General features: G+C 40.2%; 1 long non-coding RNA gene and 1 pseudogene across 1 annotated transcript in view; one reads left to right on the top strand and one right to left on the bottom strand.

Moving 5' to 3' along the window:
- The window catches only part of LOC141568291 (uncharacterized), a 153611-nt gene that overhangs the window by 68647 nt on the left and 61353 nt on the right, over positions 1-23611 (top strand). The gene's annotated exons all lie outside the window — the stretch shown is intronic.
- LOC109449022 (vacuolar protein-sorting-associated protein 25 pseudogene) lies at positions 60-599 on the bottom strand (annotated as a pseudogene).

Here is a 23611-nt window from a genome sequence, read left to right as displayed (position 1 = left end):
TCTCTTTCTGAAAGACCTGGAAAGCTGGGAGGTAAGAAGTACAGGGAGACAGGTCTCCGCTAGAAGAACTTGACACCTTGGCCATCACTGATGGAGATAACCTCTGCCTTGATCTGCTGTAGAGCCCGCAGAGCCCGCAGTGGGGTCGTCTCGTCCAACCCATGTAACTCCTCACCCTCTGTGTCTTCCCCATTGGTCAGTTCATACAGTGTGAACACGGAGTTGTTCTGGCCACTCCTGGAAACCCACTGAGTAACCCCCATTGGATGAGTTTCCCCCATTCTTCTGGCCTCTTGACACATGATCAGGAAGCTAGACTTGTTCTTATCTAACCATTCAACATTCCCTTTCTTCCTCAGTTCCTCTTCTATAATCTGGATTGATTCCATAGGGAGCTTCCGCTGTAGCTTCACATTGTTGAAGAGCAGGCTCTCCTGAGCTTCCATCACGGTCATACTGTACTGTTTGTGCAGGTGACAGAAGGACAGGACCAGAGAGCACCAGGCAGCCAGCTGCTTCTCCCGAGTGTCCACGTTTGGCTGTAACGTAAGGAAGGTTGGGAAGCAATCCTGCCATGGCCACTTGAAACTCACAGCCATCGTAGTAACCTACCTGAAGTTTCTTGAGAGCTTGTATGTTCTCTTCCTTTTTACCCTCCCTAGCACCTCACCAGTGCTATGCAAGCAGGCTTTGCTAATAAATATTTGTAGAAAAAAGAAACTCCTATATGGTAGAAACTGTGTCGATGCCTCATTAGCACAATGAGTCACCCATGACATATGCTCAATAATTATTAATTGAATGAATGAATGAATGAATGACCTGCCAGCATCTAGGAGGCTGTGAAGACTAAATCTAAGGGGGATTTTTAAGTCCTGTTTGCTTGAATCAAACAGGTGGGGGATATATGGATGCAAATTCAGGAAACATGGTGCCTGGAATTGATTTATACTCTAGTCATGTGGCATCTAACATATGCATTGCTAAACCATTTCTGTTATAAAGATTTTAAAAGCATTTCCACTGTCACAATGGGGTTCTGAGTGAATTTGCTGATCTGCCCCACTGTGGGTATGGTACAGAGATACACAGAAGGCAGTAGGAAAGAACAGCATTCACTCTGGCGAAGCTCAGTGGGAAGAAGGTCCTGCGCTGCCGAGGAACAGTTAACCCTCAAACAGTGGCTTTTGACTGATTCTTTCCAGAGGATTCCTTCTTTCCTACTTTTGACCACCCACCAACACACACCTCAACATACAGACTAGTTTTTGACCTTGGAAACCTGACCCTCATTCTGACATAGTTTTACCTGCTAGGAGGTTAGATCAATGCTTTTGCTGCACAACTGGACCTTGACTGAATAAACAGGCCACAGCATCTCCCAGCCCTGGGGAAGGAAAGCCACTGATGGCAGAGAGATGAAACTTGTGGAAGCAAATTGGGCCACTGGAAGAACCAGGGAGGCCGCCAGTCAAGGCAGTAGCACGAGCTCGACTCTTTAGACTGAGGGAGATGACAGGACTCACAATCTGCTGGGACAACTCAGTATATACTGTTGTTTTACAGCTCCATGAGCTTCTTGACCTGCCCTGAGTAGCTCTCTCACAAACCTGTGGTACCTTCTTCACCTTGCCTATTCCAGAACCCCTGCCATTAGAGCCATCCTTTTGGCTTAGGAAACAAATCAGCTTCGGAAGGCCACTGTTAATTGTACTTCTGACATCTGGCATCTGTGGGGGTAGTGAGGTGAAGGACGTAGCTTTCCTTGGAGTCTTCCTATGTCAGCATCAAGGCTGGCAGAGCCCTGGGAATTTCCAGCACCCCCCACCTGGATTTAAATAGTGGCCATAGAGGCTAGGTAAATTTCACTAATCTGAACTCTAAGCCTTGCTAAGCCAGTCATCCTGGCTGTGGGACCATCATAGGGATCAGGGTCAAGGGGTGGGCGTGGGGGGCATCCAGGCATCTCTCTAGGCTAGATGGAGCAAGTCTGCAGCCTGGAGCCACTTCCTGGAGAGGCAGAAAGGGATGATGAAACCCTAGGGTCCTTGGACCTTGCAGGTATATACGGACATGCCCTGAGCTACACCTGTCTTGGGTTACTGCACCAGCTTCCCAGACAGCTCTGCAGTCTGGCTGGCTTTGTTTGCTGCAGAGCTGTGTCCCCTCTGGTGTAGGTGGAGTTGATCCTCTGCGGGGCCCAGCAAAGGTGCACAGGGCAGCTTCCAGTCTCCCTGCAGAGCCGAAAGCACTGCAGTGAGAGCCTGGGCCAGCTCCAGGCTGGCTGCCAACAGATTCTCAGACTGCGTCACAGCACAGACCTCTGGCTTGCAGGCAAGGGAGGAGTCAGATAGCAAAGCCAGTGACTTGAAATGTGTCTCTGGCAAAGCTTCATCCTTTCCATGCCCCTCTGCTCTCTCATGCCATTTATCATTCCTTTTTCCTTTCCTTCACCCTGCCCTCTCCTCACCAAGTGGCCACATCTGTGTCCTCTGATGGCTCCGAAGGCCAACCTCCAAAAAAAGTGATGCAAACCATAGTGCATCCTTTCAGGACAGTGCTTTCTAGGGAGAAACACACTGGTTGATGTGATGATGGGTTAAGCATGTCTGTTTCACCAGAGTGAAATAATGGGAAAGCAACAGTTTCCATTTAGAGAACTTTCCCTGGCACAGAACCAGCAGGGTGCTCTTGGCATGTCAAGTTCACCTTTCTTCATTTTGATTTCCCCATCTGTAAAATGAGAGAAATGACCCCTCCCTTTTCTGTTTCATAAGGTCTTGTGAGTATCCAGTAAGGTAAGAGAGGGCTTCAAAAACTTTAATGTACATGGGAATTACCTGGGATCTTATCAAAATGCACTGCCTGGTTCCATAAGCCTGGGTAGGGCCTGAAATTCTGCATTTCTAACGACTCCTATGTTAATGGAGGCTGTTGGTCAAGAGACCACTGTGAGTAAAAAGGGGCTGGTAAATAAGAGGATAATTTGAACATTACAAGTAACAGGAAACTGTAGCATTTTAATGTATTTGCCCTTCTAAAAAGCACGTTTGCATCTTAAAATGAGTCTTTACATGTTTAATTCAAATGAATGTCAATTTAGGCATCTCAGACAGCTACTAAAGAGAAAATGTGAAGTTAGGAGGGAATGATTATCATTTGTGTTGTCACTGAAGCTGCCTCCTCCTTTCTTTTCCATTTTCATTCTCTTTTCCTTCTCCCAGAGTGGCCTGTGGCTTCAAAGGCAGATTCTTACCTAAGCCTGTGGTCAATAGGTGACCCAGGATGCCAGATCATAACCTGGGTCACATGATAGACAAAAAAAGGGGTGGATTGAAAGCCACTGTTTTCTCAAGAGAAAGAGAATGTGTGTGCACCAAAAGGCATCTACGAGAATGTTCAAAGCAGCACTATTCATACATAATGAAGTCCAAGATGGAAAGGACCCAAATGTTTAACAGCAGACCAGAATAATAGATTGTGGTGTATTCATACAATGGAAGTACTACCAGAGCAATAAAAAAGAACCAAGTACTACAAGGTCAGACAATTAAGTTCATGAATTCATCCGAGAAAAAGTGCTCCATACCTCATTGCTGAATATCACTATGGTCACCTTCGAAGCACTCCCCTTGGGAAGCTACATATGCACCGACGCTAGTGCCTAGTCCACCCTTCAAAGCAATTTTGAATTCCTTTTCTGGAATAGTCATCAGAGCTGTCATAGTATTACCCTTGATGTCCTGAATGCCATCAAAATGTCATCCTTTCAATATTTCCTTTATCTTTGGGTAAAGAAAGAAGTCACTGGGGGCCAGATCAGGTGAGTAGGGTGGGTGCTCCAATACAGTTATTTGTTTACTGGCTAAAAACTCCCTCACGGACAGTGCTGTGTGAGCTGGTGCATTGTCGTGATGCAAAAGCCATGAATTGTTGGCGAAAAGTTCAGGTCGTCTAACTTTTTCACACAGCCTTTTCAGCACTTCCAAATAGTAAACTTGGTTAACTGTTTGTCCAGTTGGTACAAATTCATAATGAATAATCCCTCTGATATCAACAAAACTTAGCAACATCGTTGCAACAAGTTTGTGAACTTAATTGTCAGACCTTGTATCACATGCACCTTCCTACATGAATCTTGCAGGCAAATTTATGAGCCGGGGGAAAAGTCAGACATAAGAGCACATGCTGTATGACTCCACTTATACGAAGTTCAATAACAGGTAAAACTAAGTAACAGGGTTACTTACACATTGCAGTGGTGTTCACTGGGAATGGCCATAAGGGAGCCTTCTAGGTGCTAGAAAGTTTTTTCATAATGCTCTGGATGCTTTTACCACTGATTCATTGAGCTGGACTCTTAAGATTTGTACAATTTACTGTATGTTTATTTTATCCCAATAAAGAAAATTTTAAACTACAAAAAGAGAAAGGCTAGTTCTAATTTTACCCCTGAATTTCACATTTCTGGGCCCTGCTCTCTTTCTCTTCTCACGTACATCTTTCATAAAACGGAAGTCCCTTTTAGCTCTATAGACAACTTGCCTGATTTGTTCCCTGCTGGCTTCTCAGGTATTTTGCTAGACCATGGAACAAAAATAGAAGCTGCCTTCTCATCATTTCCTCTGTGACTGCACAGAAGGCTTCAGGCTGTGTAGTTTGCCACTAGAAGCCTGCCCTTGCCTTAGGAGCTGTGTCCTCCGGCCACCAGAACCCCTGTTCTCTCTATGTCTCCCCAAGTCCAGAATCAGGCATGCAGAGCTGTTTGTAGCTTGTAGTTTAATGCTTCTGTCTCATATTTGGGTGTCCTCAGGAAAGGTCTGAAAGTTAACTGTTGTCACAAAAATGCTGCCTAACAAACCACTCCAAATCTCTGTCTTCAAACAGCTAATTTTAGTTCTCAAGGTTATGGGTTAGCTGCGTGGTCTTTCTGCTCTGAGCCAGGCTCTGCAGATCTCCGCTGGGCTCGCTTATGAGCCGCTGGAGGATATGAGCCGCTGGAGGGTAACTGCTTGAGGATGGCCTCCCATGTTTGGTGGTCAGCTGCCTATTTTCTCGGGGATGACATGACTGGATCACATGTCTCTCATCCTCCCACAGGCTACTCCAGGCGTTGTAGCTAGGGATCTGAGAGAAAAGAGGTACTCAAGGGCTCTGGAGGTCAGGCTTGGGACTGGTAAACCATTCCTCTGTCCTATTCTACCTGTCAAAATAAGTCAGACAGGTCCAGGTTCAAGGGCTGGGAAGCACTTTACCTCTGGATTAGATAAACTAAAAAACCACCTTGCAGTGAGTGTGCATACAGGGAGGGGTAGAAAATCAGGGATATATATATATATATATATATATATATATATATATATATATATATATATATTTTTTTTTTTTTTTTAAATAATCAATCTACATGTAGCTGAGTCATTAAGACAGTAGCATTGAGAATTGGGGTTTTTCCCTTCCACAAAGCATCTGTGGGGCAGAAACTGTTATCCAGGCTTCCCAGTCTTCTTCTTCCTCTTTTTTTTTTTAAGATTTTTATTAAAACTATAGCTAACATACAATATTATATTAGTTTCAGGGGTACAGCACAGTTATTCAATTTATAGACCTAAAGAAGTGATCACCATGATAAGTCCAACAACCGTCTGACACCGTACCAGGCTATCACAATATTATTGACTATATTCCCCATGGTATATGTTATACCCCCATGATTCATTTGTTTTATACCTGAAAATTTGGACTTCTTATTCCCCTTCCCCTTTCCCCCCTTTTTTAATTTTTCAGTTACAGTTGACATTCAATATTATTTTCTATTAATTTCAGGTGTACAGCATATGGTTAGACATTTATATAATTGAAGAAGTGATCCCCCTGACTAGTCTAGTACCCACCTAGCACTATATATAGTTATTACCATATCATTGACTATGTTCCCTATGTTTTACTTTACATCCTCATGATGATTTTGTAACTGCTAATTTATACTTAATCCCTTCACCTTTTTTTACCCTGCCCCTTGACCCCGCTCCCATCTGTCACCCCAACAAATCTAGTACTCATCTGACACCATACATAGTTATTAAAATATTATTGACAGTATTCCTTATGCTATATGCTACATGCCCATAACTACTTTGTAACAACCAATTTGTATTTCTTAATCCCTTCCCCTTTTTTTACCCACACCTCCAACTCCTCTCCCATTTGGAACCATCAAAATGTTCTCTGTATGTATGAGTTTGTTTCTGTTTTGTTTGTTACTTCTACATATAAGTGAAATCACGTTGGATATGTCTTTCTCTGTCTGATATACTCCACTCAGCACAACACCCTCCAGGTCCATCCATGCTGCTGCACATGGCAAGAACCCATTCCCTTCCATTGCCAAACAATATTCCATTGTATATATGTGCTACTTCCATTTTATCCATTCATCCATCAATGGACACTCAGGCTACCTCCATATCTTCGCCATTGTAAACAATGCTGCAATGAACATATGGATGCACATGTCCCCTTGAAGTAACATTTTGGGTTTCTTCAGATAAATACCCAGAAGTGGGACTACTTGGTCCTTCGTTGTTTCTTCTCATAGCCTTTGTTTTAAAGTTTATTTTGTTTGGTATGAGTATTGCTATCCTAGCTTTTTTTTTTTTTTTCATTTTAATGAAACATCTTTTTCTATCCTTTTATTTTCTGTCTGTGTGTGTCTTTCAATCTGAAGTGAGTCTCTTGTAGTCAGCATATGTAAGGGTCTTGTTTTCTTATGTATTTAGACACACTATGTCTTATGATTGGAGCATTTAATCCATTTACATTGAAACTAATTGTTGATAGATATGTAGCTATTGCCATCTTATTATTCATAATTTTTTTTTCATGTTCAAGAAGTCCCGCTAATATTCCTTGTAACACTGGTTGGTGATGATGAACTCTTTTAGCTTTTTCTTGTCTAGGAAGCTCTTTATGTGTCCTTTGATTTTAAATGATAGCTTTGCTGGGTAGAGTAATCTTGGTAGTAGGTCCTTGTTTTTTTTTAATTTTTTTTTTTATTTTTACTGGGTAATAGTGTGTGTTTTTTCCAGGACCCATCAGCTCCAAGTGAAGTTGTTGTCCTTTATTCTAGTTGTGGAGGGTGCAGCTCAGCTCCAAGTCCAGTTGCCACTTTCAATCTAGCTGCGGAGGGCGCAGCCCACCATCCCATGTGGGAACTGAACCAGCAACCTTGCTGTTAAGAGCTCATGCTCTAACCAAATGATCACTCCAGCCACCCACCAGCAGCTCAGCGGCAGCTCATTATCTTCAAGCTAGTTGTGGAGGGCGCATCTTACTGGCCCATGTGAGAATTGAACTGGCAACCCTGTTGTTAAGAGCTTGCACTCTAACCAATTGAGCCATCAGGCCACCCCCAGTAGGTCCTTGCTTTTGATAATTTTGAATATTTCATGTAAATCCCATCAAACCTGCAAAGTTTCTATTGAGAAATTAGCTGACTCTCTTATGGGAGCTCCCTTGTAGGTAACTAACTACTTTTCTCTTGCTGCTTTTAGGATTCTCTCTTTGTCTTTAACCTTTGGCATTTTAATTATAATGTGTCTAGGTGTGGGTATGTTTGGGTTCATCCTGTTTAGGACTCTCTGTACTTCCTGGATTTGTATGTCTATTTCCTTCGCCAGGTTACGAAAGTTTTCAGTCATTATTTCTTCAAATAGGTTCTCAATCCCTTGCTTTTTCTCTTCTTATTCTGGTACCCCTGTGATGCAAATATTGTTATGCTTAATATTGTCCCAGAGATCTCTTAAACTATCCTCATTTTTTAAATTCATTTTTCTGTTAGCTGTTCCAATTAAGTGTTTTCTGCCAGCTTGTCTTCTAAATTGCTGATTCGATCCTCTGCTTCAGCTAGTCTGCTAGTGATTCCTTCTAGTGCATTCTTCATTTCAGTTACTGTATTCTTCAACTCTGACTTTTTGTTTGTTTGTTTTGTTTGTATTTTATGGTTCCTATGTCCCTTTTTATGCTTGCTATCTATTTGTTGAAGTTCTCACTTAGTTCCTTGAGCATCCTTATGACCATTGTTTTGAACTCTGTCTCTGGTAGGTTGCTTACTCCCATTTTGTTTAGTTCTTTTTTTTTTTTTTTTTTTTAATTATTTATTTTTTAAAATTAATTAATTTATTTTTAATTAGTTTCAGGCTTTTTTTTATTTTTTATTTTACTCTAGTTCATTCATTTGGGACACATTTCTTTTTTTTTCTCATTGTGGCTGTCTCTCTGTGTTTATTTCTATGTATTAGGTAGATCTTCTACGTCTCCTAGACTTGTCAGGATGGCCTTATATAGTAGGTGTCCTGTGGGGCCCACTGGCACAGTCTTCCTAGTCACCTGCTCTAGGTGCTCCAGGAGTGTCTCTTATGTAGGTTGTGTGTGCCTTTCTGTTATAGTTGATCCTTGATTGCTATAGACATATCAGAGTGTGAAATTGACCCTTAGACTGACAGGCTGTGAGGTTTGGCCATATCCACAACTTATGGGCTGCGGTGTGGGAGGCTTACCCCACTGAGTGGGATTCATACCAATCTGGTGCCTGTTGAGACCACCCTTTATGTGTGCCACTTGTGGGGCTAATTTGTTGGTGTTCTGCTGTGGTCTGAAGGCAACCTCCAAATATGTTGGTTCTGGGACCTCTTCGGAGTGGCTCCAGACAGGCCCAAGTCACCCACTGCCTGTGACTGTTTGGGGACTACCTGGTAGGAACTACAAAGTGATCTATGATTGTTCACTTCCTGTGCTAAACCTGGAGGTGCATGGAAGAGGCCACACTACAAACAGAGGACGTCTGTCACCAGTACCGAGCCTGGGGTAGCTCCACAAAAAGCCAGGACACCCCAAAACCTGTTGCCACCTGGCAGCTCCCTTAAAGTTCAGCCAATGGTAGAGCCATGTGCGGTATGCAAGTTGGTGAGGCAGGGTCTCAGGAAGTCACTAAAGCGGGTAGTGTTATGGTCACCAGGTTAATGTAGACTCTGGTTTGGTGCCAGTGCTGAGCCTGCAGCTACTCAGCAAAAGTCTCAGAGCACACCGAGACCAGTTGCTGCCTGCCTGATGCCGGCAAACCCTTGAGAGTTGTCCAAGAAAGAGTGCAATGTGGGCAGGGCTGGCTGCTGACCCAGAAAGTGCCTCCAGCATTGGGGGAGTTTGGTGGAATGGGGTCTCAGTGAGTTAGCAGGGTGGAGCAGCAGAGCTCACTAGGCCAATCAAATTCAGATTTGACCTTGGTGGGGGAGGGATCAACACACGAAAGATGGTGCCTGCCTGCCATCTGCATGGGAAGAGGAACTCATACAGGGAAAAGCTGACTGTCCACCAGCCACACCCCATAATCCACACACCTTAGTCTGCACCTCCACCCCCCCAATATGTCTCCAATGCCTACTGCATCACCATCCCTCTGCTGGAGCCCAAGGTGAGTGCCTGCAAGAGAGTGAGTTTGTGTGCAGGCCATTTAAGAGGAAGTTTGGGTTTCCCACAGCCTCTGTCCCACCTAGATGGTCAGAATCCCCAGATGCTGTGTGGGCTCCTCTTCCCAGCACCAGGACTCCAGCTTGGGGAGCTTGGTATGGGGCCCGGGGTCCCTTGCTCCTCCAGAGGGAATCTCCACAGCTGAGTACCCCTTCTGATTCTCAACTCTCACACAGAGGTCTGGGGTCCCGTTCTGCATCTCTGCCCTTCCGACTAGTCTTGATGTGGCTTCCTCTTTATTTTTTTATTCATAGGGCTTCTGTTTGGCTGAACTTCAGATGGTTCTCCAGGTTGATTATTCTATGATTTAGTTGTAATTTTAATGTCTTCACAAAAGGATGCAGGCACAGTGTTTATCTACTCCACCATCTTGGATCTGTCAGTCTTCAGTCTTCAGCCTTGACCCTGACCCCACAGAACCAGTCAAAGTGGTTCTTCAACCCTCTTTTATGCATTATCCCTTTTGGGCTCAGCAGGCTGTTTTAATCCTTAATAATCAAACAAATATGTGGCAATGTGAGTGAGGACATAAAAGGATCAGTCTTAACTGATTCTGCTCATGGAGAGATGTTTTAGGTCAAGCTTCACAGAAGAGCCTGAAATGAGGATTCTCGTTAAGTGATTTGTTGAGGGAAGAGTCTCAGGAAAAGGGGACTAGGCTAGGCGTGGATGTGTTCTCCTCTGGAGCTCAGAATGGTCCCACCTTGAGACAAGGGGGTATTAGTCAGTCATTGGCTCTGGTTGCCTCTAGGCTGCCATATCTCCATTGCTGTGGCTCCCATCAGCCTCAGGCAATTTTCTAGAGGAGGATGTAGCTGTGAGATCTTAACAGTCAACACTCAGAGAAACTAGGGAATAGGAATGTGGCCCAGGATATGGGGGTCTGAGCTGGACCCCAACAACATTTCCTACAGAGAAGGATGATTTAGAAAGTGAAATCCAAACTCAAAGAAGAACTAGAGAAAATTTAGAGGAGACCTAATTACCATATTTAAAAGTTTGAGGACTTTTCATGTAAAGGAACCCATTCTATAGGCAGATCTAGGATCCATAATTGAACACTCCATAGAAGCAGATTTGGGTTTAACATAAGAGGAGAACATTGCATAATTAGAGCCATCTGAAAATAGAAAGGACTGCCTTGGGAGTTTCCAAAAAAGAAAAAAAAATAGACTAGGCACCATTTGGCAGGAAGATAGTGTAGGACATTAGTTAGACTCCTGAACGATGGGAAGAGAGAGATAATGGATAGGATCACACATGCTTGAGCCCTTGATGTTCTGGCCAGAGATTCAAGAGGGAGATGTGCAAAGGGAACATTCACTCAGAGCAAATACATTTCTATTAATTCAGGACTTTGGCTTCAATCCCCTGTTCATTACCCCCAGCTCTGGCTGGCTGGCATGTGGCCAGCTGAGAGGAAGTTTCATACAGTCAGAGTGAGCCCTGGCACACATATAGCACAACCTACAAAGCAGAGAAAGGTGGACCCTAAAAGAAAGGTCAAGCTAGACCCTCAGAGGGGTCACTGTGTATATCCATCCCAAAGCAATGCCAACCTTAAAAATAAAACAGCTGATTATTTTACCAGCAAGATGGGTTTCTTCGGGGTAGCATAGAATTGCAATATGGCAGAAGCCAACTATGGCAAAACCATAGGCAAGTCCAGAGAACAAAGAAGAGGGGCTTGCTTTTTTCAGGTTTTAAGAGCAAATTGTGGAGGGTTGTTTTGCACAAAAGTTCATTGGAGAAGAACAAGAGTTCAAAGTTGTAGCAGTTTCTCACTGGCAGCAAGCAATGGTTAGTAGGTCATTGCTAGAGTAGGCAGGGCTCTTCCTTCCATTTCTTAAAATCGGGAGGTGAAATTCCCATGTGATTACAATAATGTCCTCCCTTGTCAAAAGAATCCTTATCTTCCTTCTTCCTACTCGTTAAAACAGGCTGTACTAAGTGGTACCTACATGAGATGTTCCCCCTTTAGGGCTTTCTGACTCCATTTTAAATGAGGTTTCTCTTATTTTCACAGCCATATGGTCCAGTACTAGCTTTGAGTCTGATTGGAGATATGCCCTCAAATACGTGGGGCTTCTGTTTGGTGCAGAAAGCAGTGGAATTTTCTCCTGCCTCTAGTCTGGTTGCACAATGAAATCATTTGGGGGCCTTTAAAAAAATAATCACTGTCATGCAGGTCTCTGGTCCCGCTCCCCACATAAGAACGCAGGATATGGTGAGGCCAAAGAGGAACAACAACGGAGCCGTGGACAGGAGGTTCATACCACTATGTTCTCACTGGCTGCTGGGTTGGAGACACAGGAAGCAGGAGCCACACGATCTGCAATCTGCCGTCCGCTTCTCTGCCAACCAACCAACCAACAAGCCCCTAGCGTAACCACGGCATTTATATTAGTGGCTAATGGCTAACCAGCAACAGCTGATGGCCACCCAGCCACAGCGGATGGCCATCTGATTACAGCTGATGGCCATTTACTACCTGAGTCAGCACCTTTCCACGTGAGGCCAAAAGCCTGGAAACTGCTCTTTGGGACTCTGTCCGCACAATCATACTGTCCAGCTGCTCCCCGGACCAATAAAATCAGGATTACTAGAGTGAGAGGCAGATAGCAATAATTTTTAAACCCCCACAGGTGATTTCATTGAGTAATTAATGTTGAAGACCGTTGTTTTAGGGATAGTAGTTCTCAGACTTCAGTTTACATAAGAATCACCTGGAGGTCTTAGAACATCGATTACTGGGCTCCAACTTCAGAGTGTCAGAATCAATAGGTCTAGGATGGACCTGAGATTCTGCATTTCTAACAATGCTGATGCTGTTGGTGGGAAGACCACACTCTGAGTAATAAGTTTCTAGAAATAGTCTACACTGTCCCTGTGGGGACAGAGTCCCAGAGAGCAGTTTCCAGGCTCTCAGCCTCACATGGAAAGGTGCTGACTCAGGTAGTAAATGGCCATCAGCTGTAATCATAATGGACATCTGCTGGTTAGCCATTCGCCACTAATATAACTACCGTAACTACACTAGGGGCTTGCTGGTTGGTTGGTTGGCAGAGAAGCAGACAGCAGATTGCAGACCGTGTGGCCCCTGCTTCCTCTGTCTCCAACCCAGCCTCCAGCGAGAAGACAGTGGTATAAACCCCCTATTCATGGCTCCATTGGTGTTCCTTTTTGGCCTCACCATATCATGCATTCTTGTGCGGGAAGCGGGAGCTGAGACCTTGCATGACAGTCCCCCATCCCATCCTACCTGTGCTGATTGGGTATTTTAGCTTTCAACTGGCTAGTTCTTGGGGGTGGGTGGAGAGGAGTATCAATACATTAGGATGGTTGATAGGCAGTGATGAGCATTAAGTGACTTTGTGATTAGAAAAAAAAAAATCTGGCTAGAAAGGTGCCTGTTGTAAGTGCGAGGGGATATTTCTCAGTTAAATTTAAACTTTTACTGCCAAGAAGAGAAAGTAGCTGATAAAAGTTGCATATATTTCAAAACAAGTGGATTTAAGTTTAAGAGTACTTATCTGGGATAAAGATGTTGTTTGGCTTGTTTGTAAAGTAAAAAAAAAAAAAAAAAAAAAAAAAAAAAAAAAAAAATTGGTCCAAAAGTAACACTATGATATGAAACAAATTCCCCAGTTAGGTGACATAAAGTCAGTCAAGAAAAGACAATATACTGGCCCAGCATTACAGGCAAATATTACAGTTGGTACTAACCATTCAACTTCTAAAATTTTGCCAGAATGAAAAATCATCTAGTGATGAAGAAATAACCAAGAAAGACTCAAATACAATTGCAAATGTTGCGTTTTCTGATTTAAGAGGAGTAATTTCCAAAGTAAAATTAAGCATTTTATAAACATTTTGCCAGAATTGGATCTTATTCAATAAAGTTATTAACCACTATTTTAAAACTCTTTGTGCTCTCTTCTTGTCTCTTCCAGCCTTGATGATTCAGGGTCTACAATTACTATCTATATTGACCTGAAACATTAAGTCCTTCTTTACCAAGTCCACTTAGCAGCTCTGCTAATTGCCCACCCATATCCTCTCTCCACTTTTACTAACTGGACCCACACATTTTTTCAGAGTAACAAAATACCCAGCTAAAATGCTCACCACATCACTCTCCTTTGTAGCTAAACAGCTGCCAGTGCTGGCCAGTGTAATGTGAGTGGAGGTCAGCAGCCGAAGCTTCCAGGAAACCTTTCAGCAGTGGAGGGACCCAATTTACATGTGTGTTTTATACCTTGCATTTCATCATCCTCATCTCATCCTTCCCAACGTAGATGAGAAGCCATCTTGTGGCCGTGAAGCATTGTACCTGAGGACAAAGGCCACGTGCCAAGACTGGCAGAGTGGGAAGGTAAAGGAGTTTAGGATAATGATATAACTTCACGGTTTTATAAGCATCAGCTCAAGGCTTGCTGACCTCTCGTCTGCTTGGGATGAAAAAGAAATCCTTATTTAGATAGACCACCATGGTCCACTTTCTGTTTCTTGCAGCCCCAAACAACCCCAACTGGTTTATCTGTTTACTTCCTTGAAGTAGCCCTTTTACTGGTAATAGAATAGCAGTTCAGTCATTCTCAGACTTGAGTATGCGTCAGAATCCTCTGGAGGGCTTGTTGCAATGCAAATGTCTGAATTCCAACCTTAGATACTCTGATTCCATAAATCTGAGGAAAAGCCTAAGAATTTACACTTTTAATAAGTTCTCATGGGAGGCTAATGCTGCTGGTCTGGGAGCCACACTTTAAAAGCCTGGTGATGGAGATGCATAGAAAGAAGGAGAAAAACAGGTCTGTAATGGTTTCAGTGTTACCCTGCCTCAAATGAGAGCTTGGAGTGGGTGACACTTCAATGTCCACTTTTTTAATCCCCTAGTTCTGTGACTCTGTTTACACTGGTCAAAAGACCTGGATATCATCCATATTCAGCTGTTAGGTACCAGAACTCAAACTCTCAAAATGCTTGGGTAAATATTTTTTCAAGACCTTCTAGGTATTCCACAGTGGGTTGAAAGAATCTGTTGTTGGATTAAATATCTTCATGATATCTTGTCTTTTCCCTGAAAATACCAGGCCATTTCTTGGTATCCAGTTCACATATATAGTGAGTTTCAGGCAGCAACAACTTTTTTTTTGCTGTGTCTGCCTGTTGGGACCACTCCTTTCTAATGCTTACTTGAGGGAACAACTTTTCTCTACTATGAATGAGTTTAGAAGAAACTCAAGGTGACATTGTCTTTCCATTCCTCTCTTGAAGACTTTCACAGTGTCTACTAATAACTGCTAACTTTTCAAAGGAGTCAGGGAGATTAATTTTCTGCAAAAGCTGATTTATGGCTATCACCTCTGAGAAGATGGCCTGAGTCACTCTGCTTGACTCATGCTCACTGCAGAATACTCAGTGATAAAAATCTTTCCTTTAAACACAGAAAATATATGAGTAAACTTCAAGGTCCTCCCCCTAGTTCAGCAATTAATCTTGAGGCTAGATAGGAAAAGCAGAAATGGACCATTTGCGGAACAGCAAAAAGGGGTGCCCAAACTAGGGTTTTCAGGCCCTGTCCCTTGGTTGTGACCATTAAGCTTTTGACCTTCATGTTCCCTGTGGTTCCCCAATTAGGAATGAGGTTAACTCTGCTCTGATTATAAGGCCTAAGTAGTTTAAATTTAAGATATTTTGATAATTTGCAGAAAAGGATAATGACTAAAAATAATACTAATACTATCATCTTATTGGTTTGTAGTATACTCACAGAATTATGCAAACATCAACACTGTCTAATTCCAGAACATTTTCGTTACCCCAAAAGGAACTCAATACCCATTAGTAGTCACTTTCTATTCCCCACTCCCTTCAGTGCCTAGAAATAACTAATCTACTCTTTGTTTTTATGGAGTTGCTTATGATGGATATTTCATATAAATAGAATCACACAATATGTGGGCTTTTGTGATGGGCTTCTTTCACTTAGTATAACGTTTTCAAGGTTCGACGATATTTTAGAATGTATCAGTACATCATCCCTTCGTATGGCCAAAGAACATTCCATTGTATGGATATACTACATTTTATCAGTCAGTCGATGAACACTTGAGTGGTTTCCACATTTTGGTGATTATAAATAATGCTGCTGTTGGCATTCATGTAGAAGTTTTTGTATCAACATGTTTTTTTAATTTTCTTAGGTATATATCTAAGTATGGAATTGCTGAATCACATGGTAACTCTATGTTTAACATTTAACGATTTGCCAGACTGTTTTTTAGAAGTGGCTACACTGCTTTACAGTCCCATCAACAATGTATGAGTGTTTCAATTTCTCTACCCTCACCAACGTCTGTTATTGTCTGCCTTTTTAATTTTAGTCATTCTAATGGGTAGTGGTACCTCATAGTTTTGATTTGCATTTAGGTAATGACTAGTAATGTTGAGCATCTTTTCATGTGCTATTGGCCCCCGGCGTATCTTCTTTGGAGCAACGTCTTTTCAGATCTTTCGCCCATGTTTAAATTGGTTTGTTGGTTTTTTGTTGTTGACTTGTGTTCTTCATATGATCTAGTCACTTATCAGATATATGATTTTCAAATATTTCTTCCATTCTATGGGTTGTCTTTTCATTTTCTTCATGGTGTTCTTTGAAGCTCAAAAGATTTTAATTTTGAAGCACAATTTATTGATTTTTCTTTTGTTACTTGCACTCTCAGTGTCATAGCTAGGGAATCATTGCCTAATTCACCATCAGTAATATTTATGCCCGGGTTCTCTAGCTAATATTTTTATAAATGTAGCTGTTACATTTCACTTCAATTTTACATATGATGTGACGTACACATTCAACTTCATTCTTTTGTGTGTGGCTATCCAGTTCTCCCAGCATCATTTGTTGAAAACACTATTATTTCCCCCTTGAATTGTGCTGACATCCTTGTCACAAATCAATTGATGATGAATGTAAGAGTTTATTTCTGGACTCTCAATTTTATTCTATTGATGTATATATCTTTCCTTATTCCAGTACCAAGTGTTCAAGGTTATGGCTGCAGCTATGCAAAAAGTTTTGAAATTATAAAGTGTGAGTTCTTCAAATTTATTCCTCTTTTTTTCAGGATTGATTTGGCTATTCTCAGTTCCTTACATTTTCATGAGAATTTTAGAATAAATGTTTCAATTTCTGCAAAAATACAGCTGGGATTTTGATAGGGCTTGTTTTTAGTCTGTAGATTAATTTGAGTATTGCTATCTTAAAAATGTTAAGTCTCCCAATCAGTGAATGTAAGATAACTTTCTACTTATTTAGGTATTCTTTAAACTCTTTCAACAATTCTTTATTATTTCTAATGTTCAAGTCTTGTACTTTTTTGCTTAATTTTTTCCTATGTATTTTATTTTTTGGATGCTATTATAAATGGGACTATCTTCTTAATTTTATTTTTGAATTTTTAATTGCTAGTGTATATAAATACAATTAACTTTTTTATCCATTGAACTTCTATCCTTGATAAACTTTTCTATTAGTTCTAATAGTCTTTTTGTGGATTCTTTAGGATTTTCTATATACAACATCCTGTCATCTGCAAATAGTCTTATTTTTTTATTTCTAATCTGAATGCCATTTGCTTTATTTATTTATTTATTTATTTATTTATGCCTAATTGCTCTGTCTAGAATCTCCAGTATAATGTTGAATAGAAGTGGTGAGAGTAGACCTCCCTGTCATATTCCTGATCTTGGGGGAAAACCTTTCAATCCTCTGTTAGTATAATGTTAGCTGTGTGCTTATTACAGATGGTCTTTATCAAATTGAGGAAGTTTCCTTCTTTCCTAGTTTGTTGAATATTTTTATCATAAAATTTTGTCAGATGTTTATTCTGCATCTATTGCGATCATCATGTGGTTTGTGTCCTTTGTTTTATGAATATGGAGTAGTACATTGTTTGATTTGGGGATGTTAAACCAACCTTGCATTCCTGGGACAAATCCCAGTTGTTCATGGTATATAATCATTTGTATATGTTGCTTGATTCAGTTTTCTAGAATATAAACTATTTTTATTATGAAGTGTAATTAAGAATATAGTCTCTGGAGTTAAACAGACCAGGCTATATATGAAATAGCATCTGACATCTATACTAGTTTTGTGACCATAAGCAAGTTACCTTCCCAATCTTTACATCAACTATAAAATGGAGATAATAGTAGAATATACTTCTATTCTATTAGGTTGTTGTGAGGATTAAATGACATGTTTAGAAAATTTCAGTGTCTGACACATAGTAAGTACTCAATAAATAGTAATCACATGATAATTACTTTAATAAAACATTATGACCATGTCTGTATCAGCCAATTGGACTTTGTTAGTGGAATTATATTGTCTCTTTATTAATTAAACTTCATTTCCATTCAATCAACTTGAGAGTTCTGGAGGACTTTGTCCTAAGTGATTTGGAAGGTTACATCATAAGGGGCTATATATTTTTATTGTAGGAGGCAAAGATTATGTTAAATAACAGCCCCCTCGTAATGCAGGATCAGCACCCTGGGGAGATGGGAGATACACATCATAGAGTCAGAGAAGGAAGAGACCAGGGGGAAGGGGGTTAAAAGGCAGGAGAAGTTTGGAGAGATACTTCAGCATCATAGAACCTGTACTACACTGAACAGGGTTTGGAAAAGGGTTTGCCCCAAGCAGTGCCAAGTGTGTCAACACAAAGGTAATGGTGAACAATAATGCAGAGATGGGAATGGGAGCCATGAGGGTCTGGCAGGACTGGCATAGGGACTTCTTTCTGTACGTCACAGGGACAACTCTATAGACAGAGGGTACACTGTGGGAGAAAGCCAAAGGGGGCTTGTAATACCAGCTCTGGCCTCACAGATATGAAAACTGGCAGAACTGAATTTAAAGGTGAGATAACTTCAGCAGTCTCTTAAGCATCCTTCTCACCTGCAGTTTTGAACATTGCTGTTCCTTCTTTGCAATGCATCTAGAATTATTCTTGTAAAACAAAGATCTGATTTTGACACTATTCTGCCTAAATTTCTTCAAAGGCTTCTCTTTGCATCCAGTATAAATCCCAAACTCCTTCAAATACTATTTTACTATATATATATATATATATATATATATATATATATATATATATATATTAATTTGTAATTCAACTGACTGCTAGCCAAGGTGGTCTTCAGACCCTCAGCCTGTCTACAGACCCACCATAGGGTAAGTTTGGAATATCCCTACTTGTGTCCACAGATCCAAAAAGGAAATAAATAAAATGTGGCTGATAAAAAGGGTGTTCTCTGGAGTTTGCACATGGCCCATCTAATTAGGAATTTGTCTGAGCATGTGGGTTGATCAACATACGTAGTAGATGACAGGATATTGAAATGTTTTCTTTCCCAGCTTCAAGGCTGTAGGTTAGGTGAGAACCATCATGTTTATTTTTGAAAAGATAAAATTTTGGTTATCAATATTTTTCTATGACAATTATAATTGCATTGATTCTGTTTAATTTGAGATAATATCTCTCCTAGTTTTGTGGTTTTGATGGTTTTCTTAAAAGCAAAACAAGACAGGATTTAAAAATTCCTAGGCCATTTTTTTTGACCACATCCGACCACATCTTAGTCTGGTTTCTAAGTTCCTAATGGTTTCAATCAAGTTCTCATTCTCCTTAAATTGTCGTGAGCTTGTTGAAGAGAGTTACAATTTCCTCCACATTCATTTGAAATTGAATGGTCATTAAAATACACACTAACTAACCCCTAAATGGATTGGACTTCTAAGAGATGTTTCAAAACGTATTTAAGGGGATATGAAAATAAATGATGCTCAAATGGTTAAAAGCCCCACAGTTCTTTTAAAGGCTCACTTTAATTTAGGTTGAAATCCTCTGTATGTGCTGCAAAGCACTGCAAAGAAGGGAGTGGGGGCAGTTAGGGTGTCTGTGTTCTTTATCAAAAAGAAGGGGTAGGTGGAAATAGCAAAAGCAAAGAGGTAGAGAGTAATGGAGACAAAGAAAGGGAAGGTGACTTTTGATTGGACCCTAACATTGTCTTAGAATTAAATGGATGTAAGGCCCATGAAGGGAAGCTTGACACCAGGTGCTGGGAAAACAGTCTCAGCAAAGTGCTGTGTACTAAAGAATAACAGACAACTGTCAGAGCTACCTTCCTTCTAGGAACTACACAAATCTGAACAATAAGCAAAGAATGTGACTAAATACCAGGGGATCCCCCGCCACCCCCACCCCGCCACCCCTGCTCCAAATTCTATGTTGAATGCAACTTCCTGGATCATTTTGGAGCTGAAGCTTAGGCAGGAAGAACCTCAGGAAGAACTCACTGAGATTGAATCTTCCTTGATTCAAGTGAAATAAGGACTTGGAGTCAGTTACAATTTTTTTTTCTATTGAAGGAAAAAAGCATTGTACCATATTTTTAACCATGAGAATTTCTGGAAGCAGAAGCAAGCTGACAACTTAAGTTAAAAATCTCTTTGATGTCTATATTTTCTCACCTCTGGGAAAGATGTCAGAAGCAAGCAGACATAAGTAAGGCAGGTACTTTGTGACTGTAATAAGAGCAGATGATCGAGGCAAATCCGTAGTGATGGAAATACTGCCATGTACATTTAACAGGGGGTTTCTGGGTTGCATGCTTTAAGGATGGAGTTACCGTGAAAAGACAAAAGGCTCAAAACCCAGGGGTTGATCAAAAGGCAGAGGAATTTCAGGGTATAGCTAAAAAACAAAACAAAACCTGGGTTCAATCCTAGCATCACTACTTACCAGCTGTGTGATTTGAGGAATGCTATTTATCTTCCGTGTACTTCAATTCCATAATTTCTTTATGGGGATAATAATAGAGTGCCCTATAATATTACTGAGATGATTAAATGAACTAATATAGTCATATTATTTAAAATATTATCTCTCCCAGGATTAGGGCTCAGTGAGTGTTAGTATCATCATCATCGTCGTCATTATTCCATGGGACTGTATCAGGTGGCCAGAGTATTAATCTGACTTTACTCCTTTCCTTTTGCAAAATGAAAAAGACTAGATCAACTAGACTAAGATCAGCTATTTCCAAGACTACCTTTAGCAGCAGAAATAATTTTTCAAACAAGATTCAAAAGAAGCTAAGTTTATGTGTACTCATTGATGTTATTTTGATTTTAGTTGCTTAAATCAAAAAGCAAAATAAAAGAAACTTGTGGGTTCACATTACAAAATAGTCCAGGAAGACCCAACGTCCTCAAAACATAATGTCTTAATAAAGAACACACTTGAAGTAATTACCAGCAGGTTAGATGAGCTAGAGGATCGAATCAACAATTTAGAAGACAAGTTAGCAGAGATCACCCAAGTGGAACAACAAAAAGAAAAAAGAATAAAAAACAATGAAAACGGTTTAAGAGACCTGTGAGATAATATCCAGCACAACAACATGCACATCATAGGGATACCAGAAAGTGAAGAGAGGGAGCAAGGGATCGAGAACATATTTGAAATAATAATGACTGGAAACTCCTTCACCTAGTGAAGGAAATCGACATACAAGCCCAGGAAGTGCAGAGATTCCAACCAAGATGAACGCACACTAAGACACATTATAGTTAAAATGGCAAATGTTAAAGACAAAGACAGAATCCTAAAAGCAGCAAGAAAAAGACAGTGGGTTACATACAAGGGAACTCCTATAAGACTATCAAATGACTTTTCTACAGAAACTTTGCAGACCAGAAGGGAATCGCAGGAGGTATTCAAAGTGATGAGAAAGAAAGACCTACAACCTAGATGGCTTTATCCAGCAAAGCTATCATTTAAAATTTAAGGAGAGATAGAGCTTCCCAGAAAAGAATACGATAAAGGAATTCATTACCACCAAGCCAGCAATGGAGGAAATGTTAAAAGGGCTTCTGTAAACAGAAGAAAGATGAAAACAATCTAACTAAGGAAGACCAGATATACAAATTTTAAAATGGCAATAACTATGTGCCTATCAATAATCACTTAAAATGTAAACGGATTAAATGCTCCAATCAAAAGACACAGGGTGGCTGAGTGAATAAGAAAACAAGACACTTGCATATGCTGTATACAAGAGACTAACCTCAGATCAAAAGACACACACAGGCTGAAAGTGAAGGGTTGGAGTAAGATATGTCATGCAAAAGGAAATGAGAAAAAAGCTGAAGCAGCAATACTTATATCTGACAAAATAGACTTTAAAATGAAGAATATAATAAAAGACAAAGAAGGGCACTACATAATAAAAAAGGGATCAATCCAACAAGAGGACATAACCCTAGTAAACATCTATGCACCCAACACAGGAGCACCTAAATATATAAAACAGATATTGACTGACATCAAGACAGAGATGAACAGTAACACTATTATAGTAGGGGACTTCAACACACCACTGACAAAAGGGACAAGTCCTTCCAGGTGGAAAATAAATATGGAAACAGCAGCCTTAAAAGACACAGTGGACCAGTTGGATTTAATCAATATTTTCAGAGCATTTCACCCCAAAGCTGCAGAATGCACATCCTTCTCAAGCATACATGGAACATTTTTCAAGATAGACCACATGGTAGGCCACAAAGAAAGTCTCAATTAATTTAAGAAAATTGAAATCATATAAATTGTCTTCTCTGACCACAGTGCTATGAAATTAAATCAACTACAAGAAAAAACCTGGAAGACACAAATACATGGAGGCTGAATAACATGTTACTAAATAATGAAATGGTCAACAATGAGATCAAGGAAGAAATTAAAAGATATCTTGAGACAAACGAAAATGAAAACACAATGATCCAAAATCTATGGGATGCAGTGAAAACAGTCCTAAGAGGGAAATTCATAGCAATGCAGGCCTACCTAAAGAAGCAAGAAAAATCACAAATCAACAGTTTATCCTTACACTTAAGGGATCTGGAAAAAGAACAGCAAAATAAGCCCGAAGAGAGTAGAAGGAAAGAGATAATAAAGATCAGAGCAGAAATAAATGAAATAGAGACCAAAAAAAAAAAAAAAAAAAAAAAAAAAAAAAAAAAAAAAAAAAATACAAAAGATCAATGAAACCAATGGTTTTTTCAAGAAGATAAATAAAATTGACAGACCTTTAGCCAGACTCATCAAAAAAAAAGAGAGAGAGGACCCAAATTCATAAAATCAGAAATGAAGGAAGAGAAGTGACAACAGATACCACAGAAATACAAAAAAAAAAAAAGAAAAAAAAATTAAGAAATTACTATGAGCAGCTATATGTCAACAAATTAGACAATCTGGAAGAAATGGATAATTTTTTAGAAGCATACAACCTCCCAAGGCTAACTCAAGAAGAAATGGAAAACCTGAATAGACTGATTACTACCAGGGAAATTGAATCAGTAACCAACAAGTTCCCAACAAACAAAAGCCCTGAACCAGACAGCTTTACAGGTGAATTTTACAAAACATTCAAAAAAGAATTATCACCTATACTTTTCAAACTATTCCAAAAAATCCAGAAGGAGGGAAGGCTCCCAAACAATTTTTACGAGGCCACTATCACCCTGATCCCAAAATCAGACAAAGACACTACAAAAAAATAAAACACAGGCTGATATCCCTACTGAACATAGATGCAAAAACCCACAACAAAATATTAGCAAACAAAATAAAAAGTAAAAATCATAATATCATATCAATAGATGCATAAAAAGCATTTGACAAAATCCAGCAGACATTTATGATAAAAAACTCTTAAGAAGATGGGAATAGAAGGATCATATCTCAACATAAAAATGCCCATATATGATAAACCCACAGCTAATATCATACTCCATGGGGAAAAGCTAAAACCATTCCCTTTAAGATCAGGAACAAGGCAATTTTGCCCACTTTCTCCACTTCTATTCAACATAGTGCTGGAAGTTCTAGCCACAGCAATCAGACAAGAAAAAGAAATAAAAGGCCTCCAAATCGGTAAGGAGGAAGTAAAATTGTCATTATATGCAGATGACATGATACTGTATATAGAGAACCCCAAAGACTCCACCAAAAAT

The sequence above is a fragment of the Rhinolophus sinicus genome, chromosome 13, assembly GCF_057876585.1.
Source record: "Rhinolophus sinicus isolate RSI-liver-muscle chromosome 13, RSI-T2T, whole genome shotgun sequence".
Classification (NCBI taxonomy): Eukaryota; Metazoa; Chordata; class Mammalia; order Chiroptera; family Rhinolophidae; genus Rhinolophus; species Rhinolophus sinicus.
The sequence above is the reverse complement of the archived record's forward strand: the minus strand, read 5'-3'. Positions and strand labels throughout refer to the sequence as shown.